The sequence below is a fragment of the Phyllostomus discolor genome, chromosome 9, assembly GCF_004126475.2.
Source record: "Phyllostomus discolor isolate MPI-MPIP mPhyDis1 chromosome 9, mPhyDis1.pri.v3, whole genome shotgun sequence".
NCBI lineage: Eukaryota > Metazoa > Chordata > Mammalia > Chiroptera > Phyllostomidae > Phyllostomus > Phyllostomus discolor.
Genome location: NC_040911.2, coordinates 62,011,282 through 62,019,922, shown reverse-complemented (window position 1 = coordinate 62,019,922; position 8,641 = coordinate 62,011,282).

The following is an 8,641-nucleotide window of genomic DNA, read 5'->3' as shown; positions in this document are numbered from 1 at the left end:
AGCCAACATAAAATCTAATAATATACATACAATGGGGATATCAGAATGAGAAGGAGAAGAGCAAGGAATAGAAAATCGGTTTGAAAAAGTAATGATCAAAAACTGCCCTAATTTCATGACAGAAAAAGTCACAGAAATCCAGGAAACACAGAGAGTCTTAATCAAGATGAACCCAAAGAGGCCTACTTTAGGACACATCATAATCAAAATGGCAAAATTCCAAGACAAAGACAGAATCTTAAAGGCAGCAAGGGAGAAACAAAAAGCAATATTCAAGGGAACCCTGATAAGGATAGCAGCTGACTTCTCAATGTAAACGTTCCAAGTCAGAAGAGAATGGCAAGAGATATTCCAAGTAATGAGAACCAGAGGCCTGCAACTAAGGCTGCTTTACCCAGTAAGGCTCTCAGTCAAGACAGAAGGCCAAATAAGGAGCCTACCAAACAAAAGAAATCTAAATAATACACCTCCACCAAACCAACTCTGCAAGAAATGCAAAAAGGACTCCTTTAAAGAAAAGAAGGAAAAGGGAGAGAAAAGAACACAGGTACAAAAAAAATGGCAATGAACAAGTACCTATTAATAATAACCTTAAACATAAATGGATTAAATGCTCCAATCAAAAGACATAGAATAGCTGAATGGATAACAAAGCATGACCCACACATATGCTGCCTACAAGAGACCCACCTAAGGACAAAAGACCCAAACAGTCTGAAAGTGAAGGGCTTGAAGCAACATTTTCAAGCAAATGGACAGGAAAAATAGCCAGGGAAGCAAAACTGATATCAGACAAAATAGACTTCAATAAAAGGTCCATAAAGAGAAACCCAGAAGGTCACTTCATAATACTCAAGGGAAGAATCCACGAAGAAGACATAAACATTGTGAATATATATGCACCCAACATAGGAGCACCCAAATACATAAAGAAAATCTTGGAGGACTTCAAGAAAGATATTGACAGCAACACAACTATAGTGGGGGATTTTAACACCCCACTGTCAAAAATGGACAGATCTTCCAAACAAAATATCAACAAAGATATTGCACATTGAACAATGCCCTAGATCAAATGGATTTAACTGATATACATAGAGCCTTTCATCCTGATGTAGGCCCCGACTCAGGGGGTCTGAGACATTGTGGATGAAATAGAAAAATTGACACAGACTACCAAGTCCTGTGGAGGAAAATGTAAGACACAGCCACTCTCTCAATGGGAGAGTGTCTCAGAGAACCGCAGACACTCTCTCAGGAGCATAGCACCTCAGAGTGCCTCAGACACTCTCTAAAGGGGAGAGTGCCTGGACACTTGCATTGACACACTTTTATTGCTTTTCTGGACATATTACATGATGGCCCTCAACCACCATGCAGAAATTTACTTTAGGTGGTTACATTTTACAGAAAACAAAGGAGATGATGCCACTAATAACATCACAGAAAAAGGATATTTGCAAATGCAAAGGGAAAAGTGATTGAACTGGTTACACTAATCCTTGAAACATTTATCATGGATTTCAGGAAGTTACTTCAAAGATATGCAGTAAAAAATTGCTGCCTCAATTCAGGTTAAGGAAGTTTTAGCAAAAACAAGTCTCATAGCAGTCTAGGTACAATGCAGGCCTGATTCCCCATGGGAGAACCTATCCATATGTGTGGGTCCTGTTTGGGCCCACGCCACTCAGAACAGTCTCCTACATTATCCCAAAGAAGCTAAATACACATTCTTTTCAAAGGCACATGGAACATTTACAAAGATAGACCACATGATAGTCCACAAAGCAAGCTTCAACAAATTCAAGAAAACTGAAATCATATCAAGCATTTTCTCCAACAACAAGGTACTGAAACTAGTAACCAATCCCAAGGAAAAAGACCCAAACACTCAAAATAATGGAGATTGAATAGCGTGATATTAAACAATGAATGGGTCAAAGATGAAATTAAGGAAGAAATCAAAACTTTCTGGAAACAAATGGAAATGAACTCACAACAACCTACAACTTATGGGACACAACGAAGACACCCCTGACAGGGAAGTTCATAGTGATACAGGTCTACCTAAAAAAGATAGAAACATTCCAAACAAACAGCCTTCCCCTATGCCTATGAGAACTTTAGGAAAAACAACAAAGACAGCCCAGAGCAAGTAGAATAAAGGAAATAACCAAATCAGAGCAGAATTAAAATGCATAGAGACTAAAAGATCAACTCTAAGGATCAATGAATCCAGGAGATGATCCTTTGAAAAGATAAACAAAATTGACAAGCCTTTAAGCAGGCTCATCAAGTAAAGAGAGAGAGAGAGAGAGAGAGAGAGAGAGAGAGAAAACCAAAATAAACATGATAAGAAATGAAAGAGGAGAGATGACAACTGATATCACAGAAATACAAAGGATTGTAAGAAATTACTACAAAGAATTGTATGCCAAAAAATTGAAAAACCTAGGTGAAATGGACGAGTTTTTAGAAAATATAATCTTCTGAACTTTAATGAAGAGGCAGAAAGCCTCTTCACAGAAGACGAAATCAAAGCAGTAATAAAAGAATTCCTGACCCACAGAATCCCTGGACCAGATAGTTTCACAGGAGAATTCTACAAAGCATTTAAGGAAGAGCTAACCACTATCCTTCACAGACTATTCCAAAAAATTCAAAATGATGGAAGATGCCCAAACTCTATATGAAGTCAGCATCATCCAAATCCAAAACCAGATAAAAACACAACAAATAAAGAAAACCTCATGCCAACATTGCTGATGAACATAGACACTAAAATCCTCAACAAAATATTCCACACTCAACAATACATTAAAAATATTATACACCATGACCAAGTGGGATTCATTCCAGGGATGCAAGGGTTGTACAATATTCACAAATCAATACATCACATAAACAAAATCAGAGACAAAAATCACACGATCATATCAATAGATGCAGTAAAACACTTCACAAAGTACACCACCTATTAATCATAAAAATACTCAGCAAAGTGGGAATAGAAGGAGCATTCCTCAACATATTAAGGGCATATATGACAAACCTACAGCCAATATCATACTCAATGGGAAAAAACTAAAAACTTTCCCACTAAGATCAGGAACCAGACAAGGTTGTCCACTTTCACCACTTCTATTCAACATAGTATTGGAAATTTTAACCACAGTGATCAGACAAGAAAAGGAAATACAAGGCATCCAAATTGGAGAGGAGAAAACAAAACTGTCATGGTTTTCAGGTGACATGACACTGTACATAGAAAATACTATAGATTCCACCAAAAATCTGTTCAACCTAATAAATGAATTTGGCAAAATAGCAGGATGCAAAGTCAATATCTAGAAATCAAAGGTTTTGTATACTAACAATGAAACTTCAGAAGCAGAAATCAAGAAAAAATATTTTTGATATAGCAACAAGAAAAATAAAACACCTAGGAACAAACCTAACCAAGGAGGTAAAAGATTTGTAATCAGAAAACTACACAACACTGAAGAAAGAAATCAAGGAAGACACAAACAAATGAAAACATATCTGCGCTCATGGATTGGAAGAATTAACATCATCAAAATGTCCATACTATCCAAAGCAATTTACAGATTCAATGCAATACCTATTAAATTACCAATGGCATATTTCACAGACATAGAAGAAACACTTCAAAAATTTATATGGAACCATAAATGAACCCAATTGGCTGCTGCATTTTTGAGAAAGAAGAGCAAAGTAGGATGCATCACTATACCTGATACCAAACTGTATTACATGGCCACTGTAATCAATACAGTCTGGTACTGGAATAAGAACAGACAGATAGAACAGAGGGCCCAGAAATAAACCCAAGTTTCTACAGTCAATTAATATTCAACAAAGTGAGCAGCAGATTAAAATGGAGCAAAAATAGTCTCTTCAACAAATGGTGTTGGGAGAGTTGGACAGCTACATGTAAAAAAAAAACAAAACTCAAGCACCAACTTACACCATACACAATGATACATTCGAGGTGGATAAAAGATTTAAATATATGTCATGGCACCATTAAAGTCCGAGAGGAGAATATAGGCAAGAAAATCTCAGATATTTCACGCAGCAGCATTTTCACTTGATATGTCCCCTACAGCAAAGGACACAAAGGAAAGAATAAACAAGTGGGATCTCATCAAAATAAAAAGCTTCTGCATGGTTTAAGAAAACAATATTAAAATAAAAAGAGAACCAGCCATATAGGAAAATATATTTGCTAATGATACCTCAAAAAAGGGTTTAATCTCCAAAATATATAAAGAACTCACACAACTCCACTCTAAGACAAGCAATTGAATTAAAAAATGGGGAAAGAACTTGAACAGATATTTCTTCAAGGAGGACATACAGATGATCCAGAAACACATGAAAAGATGCTCAGTATTGCTAGCTATCAGAGAGATGCAAATTAAAACCACAATGAGTTACCACTTCACACCAGTCAGAATGGCCATCATAACCAAAGCAACAAACAGGTGTTGGATAGGTTGTGGAGAAAAGGGAACTTTAGTTCACAGTTGGTGGCATTGCAGACTGGTGAAACCACTATGGAGAGCAGTATGGAATCTCCACAGAAAACTAAGAATGGATCTGCTTGTTGACCCAGTAATTCCACTGCTAGGATTATGTCTTAAGAACCCTGAAACACCAATCCAAAAGAACCTATGCTTCCCAATGTTCATAACATCACAATTTATAATAGCTAAGTGCTGGAAGCAATCTAGGTCACCATCTGTAAAGAATGGATCAAAAAACTATGGTGCCTTTACACAATGGAATTTTGTGCAGCAGAAAGAAGGAGCTTATACACTTTGGGAAAGCATGGATGGAACTGTAAAGCATCATGCTAAGTGAAATAAGCCAGGCAGTGAAAGACAAATGCCATATGCTTTCACCTTTAACAGGAACCTAATTACTGTGGTGCTCAACAAAACAAACAAACAAAATATAACCAAAGACACTGAAACTGAGACCAGGGTGACTGTGACCAGAGTGGAGAGGTGAGGGAATTTTCAGGGGAAAAGGGTGAATGGTTTGCAGGAATGAGTATAAAGGACACATGGACAATAATAATGGGAGAGGTGGAAAGGGGAGGGAGATGGGGGGTTCGAGGGTGTGCTGGGATGGGGGTAAAAGGATGGTACTTGAACAACAATTAAAACAAAAAATTAAAAAAAAACACAATATGAAAGAGAATAAAGACACCCAGTCAAATAAGTCAATTAAAAAAGAAAGAAAATGGAGTAAACTAAACAGAGAGAAGAGAAATTAAATAAAAACTAATAAAATAAAAGAATTAAAAATTATGAAAAAACAATAATTCAAATGAACAATAAAATGCAAGTTCTATAGGATAGCAAAGTGAAATGTGTCTCAGTTTCTCAGTTGCTGGCTTTAGCCTTATGCTTTCTCTTTGGATCTGTCTCTGGACCTTTCACAAATCTAGTTATTATTGTCCCAGTTAGAAGAAAAAAAGAGTGGGGGAAGCCTCCTGCTGACTTTAACTGACCCCCCTCAAGGGATTTTTGCTGGTCTTCCTGGATGCCACATGAAGAGAGATGCTGGGCTTCACTTTTCTCCCTTCCTTTGGTTTTACAAGGATGGGAGCCAAGTCTGGGCTGTAATTTTCACAGTTGCCCAGCTGCCAGCCCAGTTCCTCCATGAGCTGCTGGGCCTCCACTGTCTATCTACACTGAGCTGGCATCTTTAATTCACCAGTTGTGCCAGCGTCTGTGTGGTGTCCCTCCTCCTTGCTCTTTGTGAGTCCACCACAGCAGGAGCTGGCAAGCGGCTCCAGTCAGGTCAAGCAATTGGTGCAAGCCAGCCAAGGTGTGCAAGACTTCCTTAAACAATGGCCAAGAGCCTTTTTATGAGGAAAAGCCTCTTGTTTAAGCCCGCCATTCTTAACAAGTGCCTGGCTTTTCACACAGCCCAACTTTTTAACCAGAATAGAGACTATCTAGTTCAGGGCCCAACATGATCCAACTCTTCTCCCTTCTCCAGTTGTCACCTGGCTCCCCAATTTCTCTGGTAATGACATGGCTGGTGTCAACCATCCCAGTGGGTGAACCCTACCTCTGTGTGTCTCCCACTTCATCTTTATTCCCCCCAGTGACTTCAAGCATCCAAGCCTCTCCTAGTGACATGTTGACTTCCCTGCTTTGGTAGGGATGGGAGCTGGTGATCTGACTCTCCTCAAAGGAATCTGCAGCAGGCGCTAGGCTCAAGGCCACGGCAGTCTTGGTTCTTGCTTAGATTCCAGGGTCCTTATTTCCCCAACACAATCTCCTTACCATCTGCTTTTCAATGTCCTCTACAAATTTTGCTGTCAAACTTCATATAAGCTGGGATTCTGTTGGTTGTTCATTCTGTTCATCAGAAGATTGTGTAGGTGTTCCAGCTGGTCATAGGGAGAAGTGGGCTCTGCTTTCACCCACCTTGCCATCATCTTTTAGGACATATTTTTTTTTTATAACAAATCCAACTCTGCAAGCAAATTCACCACTCCCTGCCACCTGGATTCAGTGGCTGCTGCCTTTCTAGGGAGATTTAGATTTAACATGTATTTCATGAAGGGAAAAGGGGAGACAGCTTTTTCTAATTTTACATATTAGAAAAATAAAGCCCAAAGATGGCATGTGACATAGACAGAGCCATGTAGCAGACCTGAGATTCCTAAGCAGCTGCACAATAGGCAACATCTATTATGTGCCTACTGTGTGTCACAGTGGTCTTTGGGTAGAACAAGGAATATAAATTATCCTAAAGAACAGTCCCTTCCTTCTATGAGCTTCCTGTCTAGTCTTCCTAACCACACAAAACCTTTGAAAACTTTGAGAATACAAAGGCACATCTGACTATTTTTTTTTCCAATAGAGAATCTTGCAATTAAGTAAACAAATCTCAACATGCAGGTTGTCACAAACTATACAGCCTGCATGTAAATCTTACTGCACTGACTAAAATGTTTTACCTAGATACACCTTATGCTATTTTGCACATACAATCTGTTGTTCCTTGGCCACAGCTCCATGTGTGACAACATAGAATTAATGTTGCTGACTGCCTGATTATGACCACCATAGGCTCTCAACTATGGGTAGTCTTAGGGTTTGCAGCTGTGGTTTCCTAAGGGTTAACTGGGAAAAGCAGCGGAGAATTTCAGGGCCTGCAATTGATTTCCAAGAGTCACTCCTTGCAGGGCCAATGCCAATGCAACATCTGGTGTGCACCTGAATAAATGCAAGAGTTTCTTTTTTAATATTATACACATTCTGCACCTTGACTCACAGCTATTAAATCCCTTTTGGTGAGATATCCAGCAAGCATGACACTATTTCCTTCATAAGGGAAGAGCATTCCAAGAAGAGCAGCATAAATCCATGTCCATCCACACTGCACCCCAAAGCCTTCAGAGAAGGCTGCCATCTAGGCACCTACGGCATATATATAATTCCATTTAGTTCACTTATTTTTATGAACCAAGTTTCTTGTTTGGAAATGGCCCTTCTCTTACTTTTTCCTACCCTAGTTTCCTTCTCTCCACTTTCCAGACTCAGCCATCCCCACCCTATCTATCCCTCCCTGTGTATTCTGCTCAACCAAGACTCAACCAAACACATCACTCAATGTGGCTTAAATTAAAAGCAGATTTTTTGGAGTGACACCTCTGCCTTTGCTCTCTCTTTCTTCTTTGCCCCACTTTACACTGGAAATAAAATATTATTTAAAGGGTTCTTGGTAGTGTGTATTGTCCATAATTCTGACCTCCAGTTACTTCCCAGAATGAGAGTTAAATCTGTAAATGAACACTAGTGGAGATGAATGGATTCCATAAGGTTATCTGACTCAAGTCTTCTATGTGCAGGTTAAACAAATGAGGCCCTAAAAGGACCCTGCTGCTCCCCAAGTCAACCAAGGTTCTCATGCCTCATAGCCTCATCTCTCCTCTCCTCCACTTTTATGTACCCTTTCTAATTGTTTTGGTGAAATCCTGCTCACCAAGCTTCACTAAACTGTAATTGCATCACCTCTGAGATGTTTTTCTTTTCCTCTGCTACCTCCCAACTCATCCCCTCTGCCCTGGAATTCATTATTCTCTTTGTGGACTCCCTAGTTTGCATGGAAATGCCATTATGCATTCTCAGTTTATGGTATAGTTGCTGCCCCAATCTGTGTCCCATCACTCACCCCAAGTAAAACAGATCCTGAGACAAGGATTCTAATGTCAACACTTAATTAGGTAGACTCCCCTAGGAGCCACTAGTGAGAGAAGGGGAAGGGAGAAAAAACTAAAAATGGAGAGGAACTGAGCAGGTTCTGCCAGTGGAAAGTGAGGGCTCTTTATGAAGAACATACCTCAGGAACTCGTCCCATTAAAGATCAAGAAAGTCAGTGTCTTGATCTCTCCACTTTGATGCCTCATTTTTGGAGGGTTGCTCCTGGAACATGAAGTTATTGGCATTTCCAGGATTCCTCAAACTTTGGCAAAGCATACACTCAACCTGAGGAAGCTTTCTGGCAAAGAGACCTGTAACTGTCAGCTGGGGACCTCCAGCATAAGTTGAGTGACCAACAGTGCTCACTTGTCTGTGTACACCAAGAATCA